This window comes from Rattus norvegicus, chromosome 6, assembly GCF_036323735.1.
Source record: "Rattus norvegicus strain BN/NHsdMcwi chromosome 6, GRCr8, whole genome shotgun sequence".
Lineage (NCBI taxonomy): Eukaryota > Metazoa > Chordata > Mammalia > Rodentia > Muridae > Rattus > Rattus norvegicus.
The window spans coordinates 107,117,618-107,144,900 of NC_086024.1; the positions used below are offsets into that span (position 1 = coordinate 107,117,618).

Sequence of the window (27,283 nt, forward strand, 5' to 3'; positions counted from 1 at the left end):
TTTAATTAGGCACAAAAATCCCACAAAAATATGAGACTCTAGGAGAGCCAGATTGGAGTTTATATGGCATCCTGGGCCACAGAAAGGGATGGAAATTGGAGTTGTGGGGGCTTTAGAGACTTAGAGGATGCAGGGAAGAAAATTGCCTAACGTTGCCTTGTTAGGTAAATAAGAGTCTCTTGGGTGACTAATGTTATCTAGGGCTATCACCTTCATAATTCATAAATTTTTTTCTTTTTGAGGCAGTCTCTCTATGTTGAGCAGGCTGAGCTCAAACTCAGAATTCCACCTGCCTTTATTTCCCAAGTGCTGGGACTAAAGGCTTGTGACACCTCACACACACACACGTGTGTGTGTGTGTGTGTGTGTGTGTGTGTGTGTGTGTGTGTGTGTGTGTGTTTGTACACATGAGTACAGTGCCCATGGAGACCAGAAGAGAGCATCAGATCCCTTGGAGTTGAAGTTACAGACAGTCATGAGCTGCCGATTGTGGGCGCTGGGAACTGCACTCAGGTTCTCTAGAAGAGTAGCAAATGCTCTTGACCACTGCACCATCTCTCCACTCCCAACACACAGCTCTAACTATGGTAAAGTTAGATGCAAAAGTCTACTGTTTTTCTTTAGAAAAATTTATTTCATTGTGTGTGTCAGGGTAAGGAGCGAGGAGATGTTGGTCAGAAAACAACGTTTGGAAGTTAAGTTTTTCCTTCTGTCATATGGGTTTAGGGTCTAGGTGCTAAACCTTTTGGCAAAAGCTTTTACCTGCTGAGCTATCTTGCGAGCCCCAGAGGCAAAAATCTTTGAAGACAGCTTCTCGGAGATACTTGGGTCTTGTGGTTTCTCGGAATCACCATCTAATAACCACTTTGGCAGAGGTGTGTGTTCTGGGGTGACATAGCCTGCCTGCTCACTTACTTCAGGGTGCTCTCTCCCAAGAGGTGGCATATTGGAAGACGGAAGGAGGGACAAGACCCAGGCAGTGGGGTGTGTGCTGGGAGGGAACAGGGCTCAGGAGAAGGTCTGAGAGTCACAGCAATGAGAGACAGCTTTCTGTAGAAGATGGGAAAAGGTCCTGAGGGAGAGAAGCAGCAGGCCTGTCACCCACAGGGGAAGCCCCCCCACACACACACACACAGGTTCCGGAAGTTCCCTCCCTGAGGAATGCAAAGCTAAAGTTATTGTTTGGGTTTAATGTTACACTTTGTTTCATTTTGTTTGTTTTGCTAAGTCCTAAATCCAGTCTGGCAGCTTGTAAGGAAAAAGAATTTAGAAGCTGCTGGGACCATGAAATCTTGTAAAATACCTTGTTCCTTCCTGGTTCCACAGCAAAGCACTGAGGCTTAAGGTATGTGGGGGGCGGGGGGGAAGCTGCCTTATGGAAATGCTCCTTAAATGGTTAGTTTTTTTCGTTACGTGTATCCACAATACAGAAACGATTTCTTTGAAATGCAGACAGACCCAGGAAATGTAAACCTGGATCTGCTGTATTTGGCTTGAACTTTAAGCTTGTAGCAGGCTTCCTTTGTTTTTATTTCCTCTGAAGATGGGTAAAAAGTATCAATCTATGTATCAGAATTATCTAGTGAGCATTTAAAATCAAAATCCAGGCGAGGGGTGTTCTATTAAGTTTGGGTGGTACCTGGAACGGAAACAGGGTCCTCATATCTGCTAAGAAAGTGCTTTACCCTTAGTTAAATCCTCAACCCCAATATCTTCTGTAAAACTCAAAGTTTATACACAATTGCATGGACCTGCAGTATTTGTTCTTAGGGAGCTTACGTGGAAAAAGCTTGGACTATATAGTCCAGCAGTTCAAGACCAGCCTGGGCAACATTGCAAGCCCGTAGGCTCCCCTCCTAAGAGAAAAAGTTATGACTGGTTTGTGGGGTTACTGAAGGACTATAAGACATACATGGTGTTGCCATCTATCAATTCATAGTACAGTTTACCCACTAGGCACAGTTAGTCATTCCCAGGCTGTATGTCTATTTGCATTAATTAATATGCATAAGGACATTGGTTTGGTTCAAAGGTAAGAATAGAGTTTTCTTTCTTGGCAGAGAGATTTGGAGACCATGAAGGGATACTGATGAAGACAGTGGTGATGGACAGAGAATCTGAGGGTCAGGCGCAGTAACTTATATACTAAGGATGCAAAGAGACTCTAACCAGGATGCCAGTGACACGGAGCATGAGATAACGCTGGTCACTACAGTCCCCTCAGACTTGCTCTGACCGTGCAGAAGGACAGACTGACTGGGTTCTCTGGCTTCCTTCATCCTCCTTTACTCTTGGCAACCACATCAACCTTTCAAACCACTAAACCTGACTGTTCTAGACTTGGGCCAAGCCCTACCTCACGCAAGGACTCAAGCTTCAAAAGTAAGTAACCAAAGACTCTTTTGAAAGAAGAAGGGTAATTATGGAGGTGCAGCTCATTTACATAAGTGTACTGGGCCCTGGGTTCCTTCCCCAGCAGCATAGGAAAAGGAGGAGGGGGGAAGAAAAGGAAGAATAAAAACAGAAAGGAAGGGGATCCAAGCTCTTATGAGCTAAGACTCTACCTACTACCCACACTGCTCACTTTGCTGTGGAGAATCTGAGGCACAAAGTGGACTAAGGAAGAAACACTGGCCACAGACACAGCACGGTTTTCGCTCCCAGAGCTTCGAGGTTCACTGTACAGAAGCCTTAGGTCTCAGTCCAGAGATGCTGTGGGGTTGACTGAACTGGTTTACTGCATTCCTGGCAGATGGCTATAGAGACGTTTTTAATAAGACTATTAATAGAAGTTATGCATTAGGGAATGTCTAATGAATCAACTGATAGAGACATTGTCTGGTGATCACAACTTATGCTGACTATAGCTGATCTCTTCTCTCTCTCTTTCTCTCTCTCTCTCTCTCTCCCCACCCCCACACTGTGTGTGTGTGTGTATGTGTGTGTGTGTGTGTATGCCAACAGCGTTCGTTATGTTATGTTGGTGATATATCTTTCCGCAGCATCGTTCTGTAGTCAGAGTTTATTTGAAGATAAGCTCCTACAGTCATAGCCCTATCACCCCAGCACTCCAGAGTCCAGCCTGGGGTTCACATTGAGACTATGTCTCTAAACCTAAGGGGAGGATGGGAGAAAATAATAAGAGATAATAAGCCCACTGAAGTATAAACTTCATTTAAAATTATAATGCAATCAGATTTTGTTTTGTCTGAGACAGGGTATCATGCAACCCAGGACGGCCTGGGACTCACTGTCTAGTGAAGGACAACCTTGAACTCCTGATCCTCCTGCCTCTACCTTCCAAGTTCTGGAATGACAGGCATGTGCTGCCATGCCTGCCTCATAATCGGACTCTTAAGTTTGTTCATTTATTTTCCTCTCAATCTCTCTCAGTCTCTCTTACTGTGTGTGTGTATGTGTGTGTATGTGTGTATGTGTGTGTATGTGTGTATGTGTGTGTTTGTGTGTATGTGTGTGTATGTTTGTGTGTATGTGTGTGTTTGTGTATATGTGTGTGTATGTGTGTGTATGTGTGTGTATGTGTGTGTGTATGTGTGTGTATGTGTGTGTATGTGTGTGTTTGTGTGTATGTGTGTATGTTTGTGTGTATGTGTGTATATGTGTATGTGTGTATGTGTGTGTGTATGTGTGTATGTGTGTGTATGTGTGTGTGTGTGTGTGTGTGTGTGTGTGTGTGTGTGTGTGTGTGTGACGAGACAGCTAGCAGAGTTGGTTTGCCCACTCCTCCTGTCATGTGAGTCTGAGGAATTAGGAGGCAGGCCAGCAGGCTAGACAGTCAGTGTCTATGCCTCCAGCCCAGCGATCATATTCTTAGCAGCCCCTGATGGTGTTCTTTCCTGCTGGGAAGTGGTAACACTCCCGAAGCTCCCTGCCCACTCATCTCAACTTCTTTGTGCCATGAATCATTGGTAATGTTGTTAAAATGCAGACTTTGATTCAGTCAGTCTGGAGCGTGGCCCAGGGTTTCGCCTAACATAATCCCATCCCAGGTGATGCTTGGCGGCTGCTCTGCGGCCAGCACTGTAACGAGGCTGCCACCTGAACACAGGCAAACCCTGCAGTCAGCGAGTGTCCAGCCACACACCTAATCACTCCTTTGACAGAAGTATCCTTATCTGTCCCCCAGCCCTAAATAACCTATAGGATTCTTAGATGGCATGGAGACTTTGGGGTTTCCACCATTCTAAACCTCAACCCTCCTGATAGGTAGGTCCTTCCTTGTATAACCCCAACCCACCTCTTAAAATCCATACCCCCCAACCTATCATTTAGTTCTTCCTTTTCCTCCCTCCAGTGTAATCCAGTCCTAGCATAGGAAACAGCAGCAGCTGTCATGTGCCAGTCTGCGGTTTCCTCTTCTCAGTAGGCTTGTAAATGCCAGTTCGTGAAGTAGTTATTATTCTAACCTCCATGTTACTGACAAGGAATTGAGACCTGGTGGGGTAAATGCATTGCCCGAAGCCATGTGATTAAGTAAAGGAAGCCAAGAGCTGAAGGCCGGCTGTCCTACTCCAATGTCCAAGGTCCTGGCCTGCCCTGATACAAGAAGGTGAGTTCTGAAACGACCTTTTTATTTTCTCCGGGATAACAAGGACTCTCCCATGTTCTCCTTAACCTAAATTACAGCTGCTCCTGGCTCACTTTTGCCGCTTTCCCGTCTCCCTGGTGAGGACGAAAACTGCTTTAAGTCTCAGACATCCACAGAGAACGCATGGCTTTCACTTCAGTATCTTCAGCTCTTGAGGAAATGGCCAACCTGGTCTCTGAGATTCCCAGTCTCTCTTTCCCAAACTGACAGAACCTGTGTGCCAGCCTGAACCTCGTGTGACTGACTGCCTCGCCGCTGTCTCCCATCCACTGTCTTCCTTTGCTCTTTAAAACCCTCCCCTTCTGCATCAAAAGCCATTTTCAGAGAAAGCTATGAAATCATTTATTAGTGTCCTCACGTGTACAAAGGTTTTTAGGAAGCTGGCACTGTAAGCCTTATCTCAGGGAGCTGCAGTCTGAGAGATAAACGATTAAGGAAAGAAAGCAGGGATAAGGAGCAGGGCGGGGGGGGGGGGATTCCAGACAGGAAGAATATCAGAGTTACTCAGTAAATGCTGATGTGCCAATGAAGAGAAAGATACATACGTCCACTGGGGACCCAAGGAAGAGATCCCTGTGGAAGTTGAGCCTCTCTTACTGTCTTTTATGCAACTCTGAGAAATGACAGTCAATTTTTTAAAAAAATAAATGATTAACTTAGAGTGACTTCCTTCTTCTCTTAACCCAATGGGATTGATTTTTACCTTTGGTTAGATAGTCTTAAAGCCAAACACTCATTCAACTAGATGGCACTTAAAGGAGAAATCTGTGGGGTAGTGTTGGCTCGCATCTTTAATCCCAACACTCAGGAGGCAGAGGGAGATGGATCTTTGAGTTCAAGGCCAGCCTGGTCTACAAAGTGAGCTTCAGGATGGTCGGAGCTACACAAACAAAACCCTGTCTCAAAGGAGGAGGAGGAGAGGAGGAGGAAGAGGGAGAGGAAGAGGGAGAGGAGGAGGAAGAGGGAAAGGAGGAGGAAGAGGGAGAGAAGGAGGAGGAAGTCTATAATTTTGGCAGTGACAGGGCTAACTTCACAGAACTCATTCTCGGCAATGTTATCTCGTCCCCGAGGTCCAGACTCTGGTCCCTGGTGTGCAAACAGGAATGGGAACTAGGACCCAGATGATTTATTTTATTAGAGACAAAATCTCTCTGTTTATCCCTGGCTGTCCTCAGATGCTGGGATGGCAGGCATAAGCCACCATGCTCAGAAAGAAAACTAGAATAGAATAACTTTGTGTGTGCAGTAATACATCCATCACTGTCTGTGCAGCTCATTTTCCTGTCCCCACTCTCCTGACCTTTACTGGTCTGAGTTATGGGAACTATGGCTTGCTCTTCCAATAGTTAGCAAGCAAGACAATGGCAAAAGAGCTTTGGACTGAAGTTTATACCCCAGGGAAGCCTAAACATATCTAATGATTTTGCCATGAGGATGGCATAGCATAGTATAGCGTAGCATAGCGTAGCGTAGGATAGGATAGGATAGCATAGGATAGGATAGGATAGGATAGGATAGGATAGCATAGCATAGCATAGCATAGCATAGCATAGCATAGCATAGCATAGGATAGCATAGCATAGGATAGGATAGCATAGCATAGCATAGCATAGCATAGGATAGCATAGGATAGGATAGCATAGGATAGCATAGCATAGGATAGGATAGCATAGGATAGCATAGAATAGGATAGCATAGCATAGCATAGCATGGCATAGGATAGCATAGGATAGCATAGGATAGGATAGCATAGCATAGGATAGCATAGGATAGGATAGGATAGCATAGCATAGCACAGAATAATAGAGTATAGGAGAAGAAGTGTAGAGAGGGAGATGTCTCTGCAAGGCCAATGAGTAGGAGCCAAGTAGCTAATCCTTTCTCATTCACTTGAAACATCCCAGTAGCTCTTGGAGTCGGAACCAGAGCTCCTTGGCTGTATGAACTGATTACACACAGAAAGAGCAAGATAGAAGAGGCTAGCATAGTTGTCGAGCAATAAAATTTTAAGCTTTCAGACAGGAAAATATGGAATAAGAGTATGGTAAGTGTTTGAGCCAAGTCATTTAATAGCCACATCATTATAGCATCATGGGCTGGAGATGAGGCCTAGTTAGTATAGTCCCAGTATTGGGAGATAGAGGCAAGAGTACCAGGAGTTCAGGATCATCTGTGGCTTCATAGTGAGTCTGAGGTCAACCTGGGGCCTTTGCCTCAAACAAAAATAAACACATAAACAACAACAGTATAATATCCTGCTAGGAGTGAGAAACATGTTTTTATCCACAGAACATTCATTTAAAAAGTGACCTGGATAAAATCTAGGATTCTTAATGTTCTCCCCAGCTAGTCAATGACATGTGAGGTGTGCAGTGGTTAGCACATGATCTTATCCCCTCAAAGGCAAAGGGTACATGGGTCTTCCTTACTCTTGCACCGTCGATCAAAAGCCAGTAAAAATCCAATAGGGATGTCATCAGTTAGGAAAAAGCATTCAGTTTTTAGAGATTCATTTATGTTTAGGTGTATGGATGCTTCGATCGCATGTATGTCTGTGCACCATGTGTCTGTGGTACCCACAGAGGCCAGAAGAAGGTGCCCGAGTCCCTAAGACTGGAGTTACTGACAGTTGTGAGCTGCCATGAGAGTGTCGGGACTCGAACCTAGATCCTTTGGACAAGCAACCAGTGCTCGTAACTGCCGAGCCATCCCTCCAGCCCCAGCCATAAGCATTTGTAATAAAGATGAAGTGCAAGAGGAAGTTGAATAGCTAAAACTGTTCCTACAAATCCCCTGCCTGAAGCTTAAGCAGATGGTCTTGTGCAGTGTGGCCCTAATGAAAGCTCAGCCTTCACGGCCCCGCCGCTCTCTCTGCCTGTGTATTTTATCCATCTAATACTGTCTGAGCATTGTCGCTTTTGTACCCAAAAGCAAAAGTCCCCAAGCGTGTGCTAATCCTGGAGCTGTAAATCTGACATGGTTCGTTCCCTGAGTCTCAGTTGAGGAAAAGTAAAACAAAAACAGTGTAAAATATATGCTGCTTCCTTTGAAGAGCCCAGGAAGAGTAGCCAGAATATAATCGTCTGCCCGCCTGGCTCACTCAGAACCTCAAGAGCCATCCCTGGTTTCCATGGGAGCTGTCCTGTCTTTGACTTGCAGAGAGCATCCTGGTCTCTGTGTCTCCACAGAAAAGAGTCCACAGCTCAGAGAGCTCAAATTGTTTCTCAGCAGACCCTTCCTTCCACCTGGTTAATATCCCAAAATGTGCAAGTGAGGGGACCTGCCAATACCCCAAAACGGGCATGTTCCTTTGTTCCAAAAGTGTCGCCTTTCCCTCTGCCACACGTAGAGCCCTCCAGATGACAGAGAGTAAAGATGGTGGGAGAGACATAGGACTCAGCAGGTGTCGGCTCTTCAGCCTTCACTGCTGCTGACTCGCCCCACCCTGCTTCTGGAACAGTCTCTTTGCTCAAGCCCAGAAGGTAGGCCTGGGGACAGGAGAGAGATGGATTCTCAAGCCTTGTCTAGGAGTCTGTCAGCACACCATCTCGGTGAAATGCAAGTCACCTACCTCTCTGGACATCTAGGAGACTTGAGGAACCTGCGGAGGACTCTGGAGCCCAGACGAGCAGAGATCCCGGATAATAAAACCTGGACATGGGAAGGTTTCGAGGTGCTCATGAGCTGTGGAGACTGAACCACTGAGAGGAACCCAGACCTAGACTCAGTTCAAATTTAGATTACATGAATTAATTTTTTACTGTTGGCAGAAGGACAGCAGCCGTAGAGTCAGACAGCATGCCATGCAGAAGGGAGCAGGGTAAAAGGTGGGACAGGCGAATATTGAAAGGTGTGCATCACAGCAGTCCGTGGAGTCCACAGCTGGGCAGGGATATTGTTTGGCTTCATCCAGCTGTTTCTCTCTTTCCCGCTATAGAGTAAGAAAACGATGGATTCACTCTTTCCCCCAGAGACAGAGTTTTACAGAAGCAAAGGTGGCTGTCACACCTCACGGCCTATTTCTGTCCTGCTCTCAGCTCACCTGCAGGCCACTAGGATCTCCCAGGCAATCCAGAGCAAACGGTCAACAGCCCTGAAGGAATCCCTGGCTCCATGGAAAGTTTCTTTAGTCACCCCGTGATTCAGAGTATCACGTTCTGTGAACTCTAATGACTGGGATACGGCAGTTCGTTTCTGGGCAGGCAAAACCACAGTGATCTCAGGTTAGGGCTGGCTGTCACATCACCCACTGAGACCCCTGAGGGTAGGGCTGGGAATCCAAATTCAGTGCCTACCATGGGTCAGAACCTTACTTCTCAGCCTGGCAGCTCTATCCTGGGACCCCCGCGTTGGCCTCTGTCTTAGGATAGACACCATGACCAAGGTAGCGCTTATAAGGACAACAGTTACTTGGGGCTGCCTTACAGGTTCAAAAGTTCAGTCTAGTATCATCGAGGCGGGAACATGGCAGCATCCAGGCAGGCATGGTGCAGTAGGAGCTGAGAGTTCTACATTTTCATCTGAAGGCTGCTAGGAGAAGACTGGCTTCTGGATGAGTGACACACCTACTCCAAGGCCACGCCTCCTCCAATAAGGCCATACCTTCTAATAGTGCCACTCCTTGGGCCAAATATATACAAACCACCATAGCCTCTAAAGTAAGGATGGAAAGAGAGACTGGCTTTACTGTGTGAGCTCTGCCAGGGGACCTCGTACACGAACCTATAATGCTCTGACCTCATCAGCTATCCTGTCCATTTGCTCCAGAGAGTGCCAGACAGACTTCCACCCCAGGACCTTTGCACTGGCTGTTTCATTTACCTCCTCCTCATCCCTTCCCCTCCCACAGACAATGTGGCTAGCTCCATCATTTTGCTTGCAAGGCCCTGAATCAAACGTTCTCTTTTCAGTGACACGCTCCCTGGCTACTCTGGTTTAAATGTTTAAATTCACCCCCCCCCTCCTGCTGACATTTTGCATGCTTCCTATCTGCTTTATTTCTTCTCCTCACCATTTTCTGGAAACATATGTTTTACTTATTAATTTGCTCTCTTATTCTTCGTCTTTCCTACAAGAACACCAGCATTTCCATGTTTCTAGTGCTAGGACAGCATGTGGCCAGCAGATAGATATTCAGTGAACACATGTTCAAAGAAAGAATAAAAGAAAGACGGTTTAGGTCTCTAAGCTTGTAACACAGTAGCCCTGGCTTGCTCCTAGCTGGGAATTGGGGTTCAAGCCTCCTTGCCCCAGTCATTGACATCTGTCACCCCATATGGGCATTCCTGAACAGAGACATCCCTGGTACCCTTATCTTAGCCCCAGTGTCTGGCTGCAAGGTACCCCAGGCCAATGGTAAGAACCTCTCCAATTGCTATGATGACCAGAAGCATCACTTCATGATGCCAGAGAAGGTGACACAGTTGTGGTTCACAACAGCACCCTCACCCCAGAGCTTCTCCCTTAAGGCCCAAGAAGGGGTTTGATGTGGCCACCTCTGGTTCTTCCAGTGAGAGGCTCACTTCTGACTCTGATTCTCTTTTGCATACCTGGGATCAACCCCAAACCTTGTACCTGCTCCGTGTGAGCTTTTACCACTGAGCTACATCCCCAGCCCTCAACACTCCGTTTTGAATAAGATAAATCAAGTAGCTTTCCAATACTTATAACCAGGGGAGCTTGGTTCAGGGAAACAGACACTGACCTAAGACTCTGCATGAGAAGCATGAAGCTGGGGCTGGTTCATCCTGCTAGGATGTTTGTCCCTCGAGGCTGGTGGGGATGTGTGGGGATTCCCCCATCAGATCCTTTGCCCTACTTCCATTTTTTCCCACACAGGTCATTTTCTTAGAGAAAATGAGGTCGGGCTAACATTTAAAGCAGCTCGACAGTTAAGGCTAAGGATAGGAGGCACGAAGTGGGGTGTGCAGAGAGAGGTTAGCCCTGCTGGGACTGTCCAAATGAGGCACCATGGGGTGAGCGTAAATCTTTACTGAATGGAGGTTGGGGGCCGGGGAGGGGGAAGCTATCTCCATAGTGCCAAGGTAGACAGACAAATAAGGGGAAGGGGCCGGGGTAGAGGAATAGCTTAGCCTTTTAAATGGGAGCTTTATCCATAAGATTCCTGGATCCAAATCAAGACCCTCATCAAGATCACTGTACCTCTCGGGCTTGGCCCAACAATGCAATCCAGGCAGATGAGGCTAAAAGAAAAGTGGGTCGAAGGTTTCCCTGGGTAGATTCATCGGCAGCAGCTGCTCCCTGGGAAGCACTCACAGGCTGCAGTTCCTGAAGCTCTGTCTATTGACTCTGTTTATTTCTCCGATTTGTCAAGGACTGTCTGATACTCCAGCCTGGCCCCCTAAGTGCCTGGCTTCTGTTTCACCTCATTGGCTTCACCAATTCAATTAGCAGTCTCTCGACTCCACCTCTGCAGTCATTAACGAAAGTACTGCTGAACGCCCTGAGTGCCGGGCATAAGTCAGGTCCCTGGGGCCTCCCTCCACCCCTGCGTCCTCCAGCCTAGCTATCGGAACTCATTTCTGATCATCTTCGCCCACTGCTCAAGGACTCCCCCCCCCACTTCCCATTCACCCATTAATTCATTCATTCTAGTACATTTGTTCATGTGCTAGAATAGAGACTTCACTCGGGATAGAACACGGAAAAGGTTTAGCTGCAGCCAGCTATGACTATGGAGGGGTGTGGGGGAGCAAAGAAGTGCTAGACAGACTCCAGTGGCGCACAGCAATAAAAATGGAAGTAAGAATAGCTGCTGTTGCTTACAGAGTGCTCTCTGGGCACTCAGCTCACGCTGTACAGAGAGTACATGTCGAGCATGCTGGGCAGAAGTTGGTCAGCATCGCCCTCAATTCTGAAGCCAAACGTCTTCCTCTTCTGGATCTCTCACTCACTGGCTTCTTGGCCCTAAGCGGCCTTTGTAAAGTAAGGGTTCTCTTACCTCATCGCACTGTTGTGGGGGTTTAAATTATTCAATAAGATAATGGAGGAAAGATATCTGAAGTACTGCCCAGCACAAAATACGCATTCGATAAACGATGGTGATGATTATTTAATGTGGTACAGCCGTCCCGTGTTGGGCATTGCAATCTGCGTTTGGCCAGCAGGAAGGTTGATTCTCAGGCCGATCTCCCCAAAGTTCTACGGATGATGATGAAATAGTGGAGCCACTATACTGACTAAGACTGTTTGAGTCCACATCCCATTTTTTTATTATCGCAGCCCAGAAAACATTACTGTGCAAACATAAAACAATATTATGCAAGGAAACGTGCATACATAATGCTCTCAGGAGCTACAAAAGCAAAGGAGATTGTAAAGCCCAGGGTATTCTCATGGTAGAGCAGATGTTCAGGAGGTACCAGGAGGTGGTGATGATGAAAAGGAGGAGGAGGAGGACGGAACAGTCATGATGATGATGGGGGATGATGATGGTGGTGGTGGTGGTGATGATGATGAAGATGAAGAAAGCCTGTTATATTATAATTTAACAGCAGATCTTAGATGTTAGTGGCAGTGATGGAGGTGGCACACACCTTTAATCCCAGCACCTGGAGGAGGCAGAGCCAGGGAGATCTCTGTGAGTTCGAGACCAGCCTGGTCTGTAGAGTAAGCTCCAGGACAGCCAGGGCTCCACAGAGAAGCTCTGCCTGGAAAAAGCAAACAGGAAACAACAAAAGAGAAAAAGGAAAAGCCAGGATGCCGGAAGACAGAGGAATCACAAATTCATTTTGTGCATAGACAGGGGCTTAGTCTCCTGCTCTGGCTTTCGTAATTTCATATCAGACATGCTGGGGTTGCAGGTCTGTGCTAGAGGGACCTCATTTCTGAGCAGAGGGATAGGCGGGGACTTCCAGGGAGACAGCAGCATTTGGATAGACTCTAAAGAACAGACGGAGTTAGAGACAGCAAGAAAAGAGAGACACCCTATGGAGAGAAAAGAAATTTCACAGGCAGAGGTATGAGGATAGGGATGTTTGGGGTGTGTTTAGAAATTTCATTTTGGATCCAAGAAGATGGATGAGAGTAAATAACTGGGCCTGGGCTAGTAAAGGAGTCATTGCTCTATTAATAGATGAAGCCTCGGAAAAGACACTGGTCACGGCACAGGTATTTCTCCCAGTTAGTATCTCTTGCAACTTTCACCTTGGGAAGAACCACAGCAGGGAGAGGAAGAAAAGAGAATTCATCAGGCGAGGGCAAGGCCCAGAGTTCTGATGCAACTGGGTACTGACAATGGAGACTGAGCAAGACTATCACATATCCCTCTCCTGTATAAATGCAGATGGCGAAGATTACTGAAGGGTTCTCTTCCAAGCCTGTAAAGAGTGCTTCTTTGAGCCACCTGAGGCCTCTTAGTCTGGACTGCAGGACCTCCTTGACAGCCTGCTGTGAAATGACTAATGGTTGGCCGTGTTGACCAAAAGTATCTTTTGGCTAGGAACTGGATGGTACTTTTGCTACTATTTGACTCAAGATTGAAAAATGAATGAGGGTCAGGGAGGGGAGGGCAGATAGGGCCTCCCTGATAGAGTGTGGAAAAGTAAGCAGTGACCCAGTCAGCCGGTCCACCCCAGCCTTGCCTGTAGCTTGGCCAAGCTCCTTGCCAAGAACTCTCTTCCTGCTGGGTCACTGCAGTCCGCTTGACCACGTGACTGGCCTGTTGTGTGGGAGTCCGTGTCCTTTCGGAGCCAGTAGAGGAAACGAGCCCGTAGAGAAAGGGTCTTTCCCGGGACATGGACATTGCCACTACTTTAGGTAAACATCTGAGTGTTCTTTTGAGTTCCTAGTTTTTCTGTGGCTTCTAGCATCTGGTTGACCTGGAATTGTCATTTGACTGGTAACGATGTAGGAGGTGCCAAAACTCAATCCGTAAGAGTTACTACTGGGCAGCTTTTGCTCAGGAATACCTCTGGTGCCTCCTCTCTCGGACGAAGTGAGGGAGAGGAAGCTCTGTGCTTGGTTTAGCCTCAGCTCTAGGTGTCGTTTCCTGTTCCAAGCAACAGCCTCGATCACCCCTGCAGTTCAGTTTGATTGCTCCCGTTTCTGGGCGTTACCTCCTCTAGTTCACACTTCACAAAAGAGAGCCTAGAGGGTCCCCAAGGCAGAGCAGAGTCTCTGCGGAGAGCGGGATCCACAGCAGGTCCATACCTGTGTGAGTCTTGGGACCACAGACACAACTGACGCTCCGGGATGAACGGCGTTCACCAAACCTCAGGTCTACCTGGGTACCCTAGAGTATTCTCCCGATGGAGAGATGGCCCTGCTGTTGAGACAGGAACCCAGGAAGAAAGTCCTGGATCTGCAAATTGGCTTGCTTGCTGGGTGAAGATATTATTTCTCTTTCAAATTAGGTTTATTCATTTTACCTGATGCATGAGTGTTTTACCTGCGTGTATGACTGTGCACCATGCGTGTGCTTGGCACTCCGAAAGGCCAGATGAAGACATTGCATCCTCTCATATAGGTTCCAATTCCACCTACCCACCCAACACATTCCCAAGGGAACACATTTTCCCTTTCCCCTCTGGTCCTCTGACAGCAGCACAGGCCCAGCGCTGTCCTAGCCTGGTCTCCTCCTGCAGCTCGGCAGCAGTTCTACCCAGTAAGGACTCCCTTCCTCCCTCAACTGCACTGCTTTGCTGACAGTGCCCCTGAGTCCCAGCCACGTGCTAACTAGGTCATCTGGTTCAGCCTTTCCTGGTCACCACTTATCACAGTACAGTGGCTGTTGACTCAGTATGCCGCTACAGCCTTTTCTTCCCCAGAAAGGGTAGGTAGTCACTGTGGTGTCATGGAGAGTTCTGCCACCCTTCTGATTCAGGTATTCCCCTTCTTTTCTGCCTCTCTCAGTAGAACCCCTTCTAGAACTACAGCAGAACAACTCCTTTTCACGGAGGTAACAATTCCCACAACTCCTCAAGGGCTAGGCCTTGTCCAAACTATTTACCTCACTCCCATAATCTTCTCGGTGGCACTTAAGTGTTCAACCTTGTGAGGTAAGCGCTCCTCTTAGTGCCAATGAATAGGCTGAGGAAACTTGAGCATAAAGGAATTTAACAATGTAGCTAGAGCTTCGAGTAGGGAGGAAGGCCGGATTCCAACGCAGGCTGTTGAAGTCTGGAGTACTTTATCTCCCAGAACACTACATCACTAAGCTGCCCCGGCACACTGATGTCCAATCCTTTCCCAAGAACAGATTATATGACAGTTTGAAACTACCACGAATGTGCGTGCGTGCGTGCGTGTGTGTGCTTGTAAAACCAGATGCCTGAAAAGGGAAGAGAAGGCACACATGGGGCAGGGGTGGAAGGCAAGGAAGAGGCTGGCTTTTCTACATGCTCCCAGTTGGGGGGGGGGGCAGACTAGGAGAAATAAAAAGGGAGGCGGCAAGTTGTGGTAGCTGGAGGAAAGAAACATGGGAAGGATGAATGGAGAGAACATGAGGAGTAGCCTATGGGAGACATGGATGAGAAGGGCTGCAGAGCACACAGGGGGTTCAGGTGCACACCTCCCTCTGGATGGGTGTTCAGAGCCACCGTGACAGCTGCAGGCTAAACTGTTAATGACAATAGCAACTGGCCTGTGTTTATAACTTATTTTTTTTCCATAAGGGTCTCATGGATCCCAGACTGGCCTCAAACCCACTTTGTCGCCAAAAAAGACTTTGAACTGTGGGTCTTCCTGCCTTGGCCTCTGGAAGGCTGGAAGTACTGTTGTGTGCACCTGAATTCTGTGGTACTAGAGATTAGCCCAAGGCTTCACCTTCTTGCACACCAGGCAAGCACTGTACTAACTGAGCTACATCTGTAATCCCACAGACTTCTTACTGACCAAATTTTCCCAAAGGCTTAAGAGGCCACAAAGCTTGAGACGCCGGTGGCCTCTCAACAAGGCTATCAGGGACTAGAATTTGCAAAGAGACTGGAAAGCCAAGCTGGAGACCAAACACATGTTCCTATCAATGGGATTCAGGCACAACTAGAGAGCTGGTTCTCTGGCAGATGCCTGGACTGGCGCCCCCGAAGGGCCAGGAAAGAGGAGGGCCATCCACAAGGTCCCGAAGGCAATGTCCTTTGGAAACCACTCCAGAGAAAACAGACAAAGGGTTTCCTTCCTCCTCCCTCAGGTTAGAAATTCCCCTGAGGTTCTCTCAGGAGCCATGTGTCTGTCTTTAGAACGATCCTAGGCACTGGCTGAAGTTTTTAAACGACCCTATAAACAGGAAATGTAGAGGGAAGCAAGATTCAAAAGATGTGTGAACTCCCGTTGCTGCTGGGTGTGTGTGTGTGCACGCGCACAGGGGGAGCTGCTGGTTCTTGACACTGGGAACAAAACAAAGGAAACACAGATTTTTCCTCGTTACATTTGATGGATGTGGGAGCTTGGACCGAAAGCCTGAATGTGGAGCCCAGAGGGAGACAGGGTGAGTGGGAAGGGAAGGGAGGAGGAGGAGCTCGGAAAAATGGAGTCATCCTGACTTGTCCACTTCCTCTGCCTCTCCCTTCCTCAGCATGTTTGTAGTCATCAAGTTCTTCCCTTTGCTTTTATAGTCGCTGCTTCCTGAATCCCTGCCACCCATAGACTGAATGCTTCCTGCCTCTCCCCTGGACCGTGACTCAGGGTTAGAGTCGGGGTAAGGGTTAGAGAGTTAGGGGTAGGGTTAAGGTTAGGGTTAGAGAGTCATGGTTAGTGTTAGAGGGTCAGGGCAGGGTTAGGGTTAGAGCATTAGGGTTAGGGTTACAGAGTGAGGGTTAGGGTCAGGGTCAGAGTTAGGGATGAGGTTAGGGTCAAGGTCAAGGTCAGGTTTAGAGTTAAGGCTAGGATCAGGGTCAGGGTTAGGATCAGGGTTGGGTTGTCTACATAACTCCAGTCTCTCCTCCCACCTTTCTCACCACTTGTACTTTCCCTCCTAGAATACCTTCACAGCATTCTCATACTTCGTTACTTTTTCGTGACCCACTGCTCCAAACTATTGCTATTGATATCCCAGGAGGTTGTTCTCTACACTGTAAACCCTGTCTAGAATAACACACAGATTCCTTAGCATTGCCTCTATTCCTCAGGAACACGTCCCCTCCCCCGCCTTTCCCACTATCACAACCCCAAATGTCTCCAAACATTGTCAAACATCTCCTGGGGGCCCACATCGCCTCTGACTAAGGTCCACTGACCTAGATACAGATCGCAACTCTGTCACTTACTGGGGTCCTTTCGGTACATGATACAACATCTCTGAACTGCAACTTCCTTAATATTAACACAGAGTTAAATAACACCTACCTTAGGAGCCACTGTGAGAAGTAGATAAAGAATTCCCAGCCTATGGTAAATCATCAAACATGGAAAAAAAAAAGAATCTGTGTTCCTTCAGCCTGAGTACAGTGACTTAGTGCTGGCCAGTCTAGCACATACATGTTGCATGGATGGTGAACAAGCAAATGGATAGAAGAAATAACCCAATACCAAACCCAAGGGGAAAAAATGTCACATCTTGGTTCATTTTTATTCCTGACAAGGTCTTGTTCTATAGCCCAGGCTAGCCTTGAGCTCCCGATTTTGCCTCAGCCTCCTGAGTGCTGGGATCTCCGGCAGCACCTACCCCACCCAGAACTGTGCTTACAGCTCTTCTTGACCTGTTCTTTCATCCTGAGGGCCCTGGTTATTGTTACTCTGTCCAGTTCAAACCAGTCTGCACCGCAATTGAACCCCCGCCCCCGACGTATTCCTAAGAGCAACCACCTACCTGTTAGTATAGGAGATAAAAGATTTGAAAAACTAGGGTTTGCCAAAAGGAAACAGAGACATCCAGACAGAGGAAACTGGCCTGTACTCAATATTTTTCTTTTCTTGTTTTAATCAGGAACTCACTAACCACAGGAATGACCTGAATCTGTTGTGGAGGCTGGGACACTCCCTACCTTTGTCACCTGTCAACAGCTTACCTTGTAATCACAAGGACAATTAAACTTCAGCAGACACCTTGGAGTGGGACATTTAAACTGTAGAGGGCTCCACATGAGCTTCTGGATGTAAATGGGGCCTCCATAAAACACACTGTGGGGATGCTCAGAAAACAGGTCTTATGTAAGGACTAAAAGACACCTGAGAGAGCTAGACCAGCCACACTGAGCATCCTGCTGTCCGTGGGACCTCTCGGGAACACTTGACATGAAACTTCTCCTGCCCTTTTGAAGGCCCTTTGGCTTCTATGCCAGTTACTTTTCTGTCACTGCGATAAAATTCCACGACCAGAAGCAACTTCAGGAAGAAAGAGTTTCCGGATCCAGAGGGGCATATCCACCATGGCTGGAGAAGGCACAGAGAGGTGACAGGAGCAAGGAAGGTGGCTGAGCTTCAATCCTAAGGTTGAGTGAGAGACTACACACTCTCAAAGCCTGTTTCCATTGAACTTCCTCCAGCAAGACTTCCCCTTTTTCTACACTGCCCCAGTCCTGGAGAACAGTCTCTTAAATTAACACACGTCACTAATAAGCGTGCTTTTCCCTGACCGTGCCCTTCCTTCCCCAGCAGTCACCATGCAAGCTCTTTGAAGTCTTCCCACCTTTCCGAGTCTGCGTCTTCCTTTCTGTTTCTCTCCGATGCTAGCCAGAGCCTAATCACCCTTCCTCTGGGTTCCTGGGGCTTTTTCACCTCTCAGAAACACCTCCCAGTTGCCATGTGGCTGCTTGTTCATGCCCCTTTCTCTTTTCTCCATGTCCCTCCTCCAGGCAGCTGCCAAGATTTACAGTTTGCCGGCCCTACGGTGTGACTTTTCTTTTTAAATCCAGATATAAAATGTTCCTGAGCTTTAAAAATAAATACACTTCCCCTTGAGTTGTCAATTGCCAATTTAAATTGTCAACACCTAGCTAATTATGGTTGAGTCTGGCCAGACTGGTTGAACAGATGGATGGATGGATGGATGGATGGATGGATGGATGGATGGATGGATGGATGGAAGAAAATTATCCAAGCCTCTGGGTAGTTTGGTTTATCCAAGGAGGAACAAGATTTTCCAATTTAGAACTTGTAACTCTTACCTAGGAAGCGCAAGGCCCTGGGTTCGATCCCCAGCTCCGAAAAAAAGAACCAAAAAAAAAAAAAAAAAAAAAAAAAGAACTTGTAACTGAAGTGACATGACTTCAGGACCAACAAATCAGTGCATCTTTAGGTCCCTTGGCAGGAGGCTCATCTCAGGAACTGGAAGGGGGCTGGTGAGCACAGGCCCTTCTCACAGACTCCTGAGGTGTTTCTGGGGAGTACTAGGCCCCTCCTGGAAGGGTGGGAGGGGCTCTATACCATTTCACTCTCTGGGTGTCACCTTAGAGAAGGGATAAGACTCCCCTCCGTCATCCTCCCACTCAACTCCCCAGCCTGGAATTCAAGCTGCAGAGGTGTGGGAGGGGAAAGCCCACACCTGTCAAGGTCTGCCCCACTGGCATAGCTGCAGCCATTTTGTTCCATGCCCACCAGCTATTTCATATTGTTGCTGTAATGTGCCTGTCAGTCACTGACACAGAGAAATAACTTGACTCAGAGCAGGGTCATGCTGACTACCTACCCTGTTATGTTCTGTGTGTTCTGAAGTTTGTTAATTTTGAAATTTGACAACCATAGGCTCCACTTTGGACCAACGAGAATAAAGGTCAGTTAGAACTGTCTAGCTAGCTAGCCAGAGCCAACCACTAGGCAGCACTTCCTGCACCTGCATATGGACTCATTGTGGTTTTTGCCTGTATAAACCGGCCCTGAGAAATGTTCGGGGTCATAGCCTCAGCCCCCGAATTCTGACCTACAGCTCTATCAATCAGTCTTAGGGTGTGCAATCAATAAACCACCCCTGTATTACAAGATCAGTGTTTGTGTGGTTTGTGAATGACTCTGGGACCCCAACACTTCTGTCAGGGTAGACTGCATTGTAGAGCAGAGTGGTCCAAGCCACAACCTAGGTCCAGGGTCCTCTGTGAGGTGAGGCGTCCTGTGGCAGGGTATTGGAGCTTAGAGACAGGTCGGTTTTCAGTAGCACAGCAGACTGCAGGAGGGAGAACTGTTGTCCAGATAACAAGTAAATTAGGGGTAAGGAAAGCTTTTCTAACAATCTTCCTATCTCATTGCCACCACATCCTGCCTCTCCTGGTGAGGGACACTGCCAAGATGTTCTCAATGGAGGGTGGGCTCCCAGAAGAGGAGAGAAGGCAGACCCTGCAGATCTGTCACACGAGATGACTTAGGACAATTACTGAGGGTTAAACTGCAAGTTTTGAGAAGGAAATGTCCTGGATCTAGCCAGGTAGTGAAAGTCTTTAATCCCAGAACTAGGGAGGAGAGGAAGGTGATCTCTGTGAGTTTGAGGCCAGCCTGGGTCTACAGAGTGAGTTCCGGGACAGTCAGGGCTACACAGAGAAACCCTGTCTCAAAAACAAAAAACAAACAAAAGAGTCTGGATCTGAGCTTAGACCAAAATGGACCTGACTCCTTCCTGACCCTGAAAGGTGACTCCGTCTGGTTTTTTAAGCCTCAACTTCCTTGTTTGTGGAATGAAGATAAAAAGCTATTAAATAAGGAAATCCAAGCAAAGTGCCCGCTCTATTTCAAAGCAGACACTGAATAAGCCCTGGGCTTGTGTTAGTGATTGCTTTCATCCACAGCACCTTTCCTGTGTGATTTTCATCCCTCTCTTTAGAAGCAAGAGACAATGCAAACTAAGTTCTTTGCTCAAACCTAAGTCCATTCACATTTGATCATCTCCTTCCAAGGATCCCATCTCTGTTCTGAACTCCGGGATACCACGGCCAGTAAAACCACAAAGACCTCTGCTCTTAGGCCTGCAGAAATGGTTCAGAGGTTAACAGCATGTGCTGTTCCCATACAGGACCCGAGTTTATCTCCTAGCACCCATGTCTGGCAGCTCAGGATGTCTGCGCAGCTCCTGAGGATCTGGTGTCCTTCTCTAGACCCTGTGGATGCCACATGCACACATGACTAGAAGTAAAAATAAAAACTCAAGCAAAACAAAGCCCTTACACAGAATTTGGAGATGCCAGGCAACGAAAAGGAAGTATAAATGATTGTGAAATGCGAGAGAAAGAGTCAGGAGTGAGCCCTGAGTGAAGAAGATGCTTGACGGAAGATGGCTGCAGTCTTTTAAAAAGGTCAGGAAAAGACTGAGCCAAGGCCCAGGAAGGCTATGGTGCCAGCACACAAAACCATCCTTTCTCCAAAGAAAGAACATTCCAGAGAAAGAGACTTCCGAGTGCCAAGGCCATGCACCAGTGAGTCGCCATGTTGGTGGGCTCTACACTTTCCATCATGGATCCCAACAAGCTCAGATCAAGAACACATGAGGGGAACAACGTGACTGTACTGAACTTGAACAGAATTGTTTTCTCATGCAGCACAGGGCAAGTTACCCACACAGCATTTCCCCTGGGCTAAGTACTATAAAAAAAAAAAGGTGATTTGATATAAAAGACATTATAGGTTGTGTCCGAACACTACCCCGTTGTATGATGGGACTTGAGCATCTGTATATTTGGGAGTCTTCAAGACAGTCTCTTGACTACCTTGACAGAGGGACAATGGTACCGGGACAATTAGAGGTCACCACTGCTAGATGAAGAGTACAGGAAGGGGCCAAGGCAGTAAAGTCATACTGTACATCGTGGTGCTAAAAGCTGTCATCTAACTCCAGTTCTGCCTCATCACAGGCACAAAGCCCACAGGTGTCCATGACTGGGTAGATCATCCAGGAAAGGCTTCAAGTGATGCAAAGTTAGATACCAGGAGAGAAGCAAGAGTCCCACTTGTAAGTAATAGTGATGTAACTTTTTTCAGGCCTCAGATGAGAGTATAAGTTTGGAAAGTATGTGATAGATGATTTAGTGAGTGAAGGTGCCTGCCGCCATGCCTGACAACTTGAGTTCAAGCCACATGGTGGAAGGAGAGAGCAACACCTGCAAGCTATCTTCTGACCTACACACACACACACACACACACACACACACACACACACACACACATACACACACACACAGAGACACATACACACAGTACACTGCACACACACACACATACACACAGTACACTGCACACACACACATACACACAGTACACTGCACACACACACACACATACACACAGTACACTGCACACACACACATACACACACACACATACACACACACATACACACAGTACACTGCACACACACACACACATACACACAGTACACTGCACACACACACACATACACACAGTACACTGCACACACACACACACACATACACACAGTACACTGCACACACAGACATACACACAGTACACTGCACACACACACATACACACAGTACACTGCACACACACACAGACACACAGTACACTGCACACACACAGACAGACATACACACAGTACACTGCACACACACACATACACACACATACACACAGTACACTGCACACACACACACAGTACACTGCACACACACATGCATACACACACACACAGACACACACAGACATACACACAGTATACTGCACACACACACACAGACATACACACAGTACACTGCACACACAGACATACACACAGTACACTGCACACACACACATACACACACACGCGCGCGCGCACACACGCACATATAAGTAAGATGTAATTTATTTTAAATGTCAGTGCGTGATCAAATGAAGCCCACTGAGGCCAGATGTGGTAGTACGTGTGTATAATCACAGAACTGAGAAGGTGGAAGCTGGAGGACTGTTAAATTCTAGGCCAGCCTGGATTACATAACAAGATTAATTTCATACAAAAAAGAGAGGCGGTGTATTTGAGTACTGGAGTATTTGAATCCAAGGCGCCTGAGGTATCCAGGGTAAATACTTCTTGATTTCCCAAGCCAGAAAATATCTTTACCTGAGTCTGGCAAATCCCTTCGCTGGCCTTCATGTAAACTTCCCAACCTGCTAGGGCAGCAGCACAGCCCAAATTGACAGAACTCAGGGTCAGGAGATGGCCAGAAGGCTGCAGACACTTGATCTTCATTTTAGGTCAGTTTTGCCACCTGCTGTGTACCCCAAGGCTGTCTACCTTGGTTCCTGTACTCTGGGAAGAGGGCATCCATCTGTCCACCCACCTTTGAGAGTGTTCTAGGACTGGACCAAAGAACCTCTTGAAAGGGCTGGCTGCCACTCCAGGTAATTACAGATAAACGCACAGGGTCGTTATGACGTCATGGGCCTGTGAAGGCAGAGCTGAAGGAGGAAATTGCTCACTTTGGGGGAGAGGCAGAACCCTTCCAGGCCATTATAGTCCACTAAGTATATTTGCCAAGTTAAAATGCTTTCTCTATGACTCGAACAGTGAACAGTCACCTGCCCTTTCACAGAGCAGTTGGTTACCTGGGCTACAGGGCCCTCCTCCCAATCCATGAAACATGCATGGCCGAGTCACACGCCTGACAGAAAGGAAGTCCTGTTGAACTCTGTGTGTGTGTGGCAGGGGGTGGGGAGGGTAATACGTGTGGAGACAAGAAGCTGGGCTAGAGCCAAGTAAGAAGCCTAGGGGTTATTCCAGAAAGGACTATGGGCCTGGCACCTAGGGTTTCTTGTTTCCTAACACTACCCAGACGCTGAGTCTCCCGATCTTGTGTTTTCTTGTTTTAGTCAGGGTCTTGCTATGCAGGCCAGGCTGATCTCAAACCCACTGTGTAGCTCGAGCTGGCCTTGAGTTCTCTGTCCTGTCTCAGTTTCCTCAGTGCTGAGGTTACAAGTCTAAACCACCATTCCCAGGTTGTCCTCAGGCCTTTTACAGAGTGAAGAACACAGTTACTACATTCACACCTCCATCTACAGAAGAGACTTACAGGACGGATGGGGGTGGCTCCTGATGGAGCTGAGATGAAGGACCTGTGTTTGGCATCAAGAAAATGTCCTACCGAACCTCTCAGTTTCGAGCACCATCAAGCCTCAGACAGGGCTTTTCACACGGACAGCAGAAAAAGTACTCTGCGGGGGCTGGTTATTTATATTTGGGACTTAGAGGGCTAGCTAGAGGTAAAACATACAAATAGAGTGAGTGACGCAGATAGCTCAGAACCTGAATTTTAATATCAGAAGACCGTTCTCACAAGCTCCATCAACAACCTGGTGTCCCAGTCGGTCCAACTGGGCCTCTCACTTAATTACACCCTCACAGACCTACAATTTAAAATCCTGGCAGCCATGTTCTGTGCAATTAAAAACCAACAAACGGGCTTTACTCGTGCCTCTAATACTTGGTTAGAGGTTTTCATGGCTGTTCACACAGTTTCCTCTAACACTTAAGGCCCTTGCTACACCACGTCAGTCCCTGTCCCCAATGCCTGTTAGTTACTGTCAAACTTTGGTCACAGTCAGGATTCACTGGTCACCATGACCATGACCAGATGCTATTCAACTCAATAAGCCATCTTGTTCCTTTCCTGAGGTTGTAACTGTCCTTCCACCCCGCAATCTCTCCAGGGGCTGTGACTAGACTTTTTAGCTTCACTTTATGCTGTGTATGTATGTCTGGGCACCACGTGCTTGCAGTACCAGTGAAGGCCAAAGGAGGGCGTTGGATCCCCTAAGTCTAGAGTTATGGGAGTTAGGGACAGCTATAAACTGTCATTTGGGGGGTGGGGGAGAATTGAACCAGGATCCTCTGCAAGAGCAATTGGTGCAGTTGGAGCAATCCCGCCCAGAAATGTCCACGGGCCAATCCAATGTAGATAATTCCTTGTTGGGACTCTCTTCCCAGGTAATTCAAAGTTGTGTCAAGCTGACAATTGACATTAGTGACCACAACACCCCTAACCACGATGAGCGTGGACATTACTCCAGCCATGGCTCTGCAATCTGAATGATCTTTTCAAAACGCAAAGTAGATAATGTCACCCCTGCTTGAAAATATTTGACATCTACCTAAAGTGAAAACAAGTTACTGCGACCTACACAACTCGGTACGCTCTACTTGATGGGCTCCCCAGTGGTTTTCAGTTGGAAGTAACTTTGCCTTCCGAGGGATAGTTGGTAGCATCTGGAGCCAACCTTGATTGTCACAGCAGGTGTAGGGCTATTGCATTAGTGGGCAGAAGGCAGTGGCGCAGCTAAGGGTCCTTAGTGACCAGGATGGTCCCCAGCAACAAAGAATCATGTGTCCCAAAACATCCATCCTGCCGAGATTAAACATCCACAGTCTGAACTCACTTCCTGCAAATGCCCCTGTTGACCACTGTCTTAATCAGGGTTCTCTAGAGTCACAGAACGTGTGGATTATCTAATATATTGAGGGAATTTATTGTGATGACTTACAGCCCGCAGTTCAACTCACCCAACGATGGGCAGCTGTGAATGGGAAGTCCAAGAATCTAGCAGTTGCTCAGTCCCACGAGGCTGGTTGTTTCCGCTGGTCTTCCGTAGACGCTGGAATCCTGAAGGAGTAGGTTCCGGCAGGTTCCGGCAGGTTCCGGTAGGTTCCGGCTGGCAAGTGAGTGCAAGCAAAGTGAAGAATAAACACTTCCTTCTTCCATTGTCCTTTTGTAGCTTCCAGCAGAAGGTACGGATTAAAGGGGTGTTACACCATGTTTAGATGTGGAACTTTGCTCTGTCCCAGACCAGCCTTGAATTCGGAGATCTGCTTGCCTCTGTCTCCTGGGATCAGAGGCCCTTGCCTGGGCCTAAGTTTTTCATGTCCACTCTGCCTCAAGATCTGGTTCACAGATGTGCCCTCCACTTCTGGATTGTAGTTCATTCCAGATGCTGTCAGGTTGACAACCAGGAATAGCCATCACAACCATCTTGATCTAAAGTTGGTTCCCATCCTCTGCTGTCCTTCCCAGTGACAATTACAACCTGCTCTTCACGCAGGTATAGTCAGCTCAAGTCTTGTTACCCCAGCGCCTCTCACTTCACAGACGCCTAGTAAGCAGCAGGGGAGAGAAGACGGAGCAGAGGGGAAACAGAAAGAGCAACCATGGCTAAACAGCATCCCCGTCACTCTGTTCAGCTTTGCAAAGCCATAATTCCCACCGCTATTTCATGCCAAAGATCCAATCATGACATCTTAGAGAATGAACTGAGTGCAGTTTGCAAACGTTCAAAGCTGGGGTGGAGGCTTGGCATGAGATTGTCTATCAGGGCTGGCTTTTGTTTCTGCCAAACGAGGACTCAAGGCCGGGGAAAATGCCCGCTGCAATCACCTGCATCCTCGGCATGTTGCCTAGCAAGAGCGTCTATGAACGAGTGGATAAATATCAGAGAACACAACTAAAGCCCAGCCCTTGGGGGCAGGGGCACATGATGCCCACTTCTCTCAAACTCATTTATTGAGCCAACCCCCAGTTCCAGCTCTTGTTCATTACCCATGATCCCACTTGAAGTTCCTCACACAAACTTGAAGGTATTTACACTATTCCGTCACCTGGAGACCTAGTCAGCTCTCTCAAAGTAACCCAGTAGCTTCCACCCCGCTGACTTCCTAGTCCAGTTCCCAGCTGGCTTCCTGGGAGCTTTGAGCAGGAGATGCAGCTGCAAGGAGATGACTCTCTCATGTACTCCTTCCAACCAAGATGCCTCAGAGCTTTACCTTTAACCCCAGAGGTCCCTCAGCACACAGAGTGGAGAAGACTGGGCTCTTTCTAGAACCTTCTGCTTAATCCCCTTAGTGACTTAGCTTCTCTGTGGAATATGCATAGCTTCTGTCAGGAGGAATTACAGAGAGAGCCCAAAGGGCATACGCTATCCTCTTTAGGTTATGAAAACTCTATTGAGTAAGGCGTGGGTCAATCACTTTTCTTACTATAGTGTCTTCAAATACCATCGCTATTAAGAAATCTCATACTATAAATGTATCAGTCAAATCCCACCTCTCCCTCACTCCAGCCCCCACCCTCCTTCTCCCCCCAACACACACACACACACACACACACACACACACACACACACACACACACACACACACACACACAATCTGTTCTTTGCTCTCATCAGCCCCACCTAGTGGTACTTCACATATTTTAATTTTCCTAAACATTTTTGGAGTCCCCCTAAATGTAACCATTTATACTACTCATTTTTATCTAGCCTACTCTAAAATAAAACAGAAATGTTTTTAAATATTTGCCAGTTCGTTTCAATATGATAACAAGTCCATTAAATGTTTAACATATTTTAATTTAAAAAAAAAACCAGTATTTTCCCAAACAAAACAATTCAAAGCCTTATGAAGAGTTGCATCGTTAAACTTTGCCTTGTCTCTGAGGACTTGGCTTCACAAGACAATGCCTAAATCTTCATGCCTATTTCTATAATCAGTCTGTTTCAATGTCTCATTCTGGTTGAAACTTCTATTTGACCTCATGCAGATATGAAGTTGGAAAAGGCAGAAACGTTTTGTGCCTTCTCAGATAATTGTGTGCATTTTCTCTGTGGTGCTATAAACAGACTCATGAAGGTATGTTTTCACAGAGTTTAGCTGAAGTGCAGAATTTGAAACCAGATCTATGAACTTTTCATACTATGCTAAAAGCCACTAGACTATCTTAAACTGTGAGGGAATGCCCTCCCCATTCTCATGTGTGTGTATATGGGTGTGTATATGGGTTTTGCACATATGCCGTACCAGGATAAAGCTGT

General features: G+C 47.2%; 2 long non-coding RNA genes across 2 annotated transcripts; one reads left to right on the forward strand and one right to left on the reverse strand.

The window, feature by feature from the left end:
* Positions 1–1,124: 1,124 nt before the first annotated feature.
* Positions 1,125–18,466, forward strand: LOC102552530 (uncharacterized). The gene is made up of 2 exons (XR_354949.5): positions 1,125–4,570; positions 17,493–18,466. It is a non-coding gene; the product is annotated as an uncharacterized LOC102552530 (long non-coding RNA).
* Positions 8,344–26,473, reverse strand: LOC134479223 (uncharacterized). The gene is made up of 2 exons (XR_010052275.1): positions 22,545–26,473; positions 8,344–8,540 (listed from the first exon to the last, which is right to left on the reverse strand). It is a non-coding gene; the product is annotated as an uncharacterized LOC134479223 (long non-coding RNA).
* Positions 26,474–27,283: the final 810 nt, after the last annotated feature.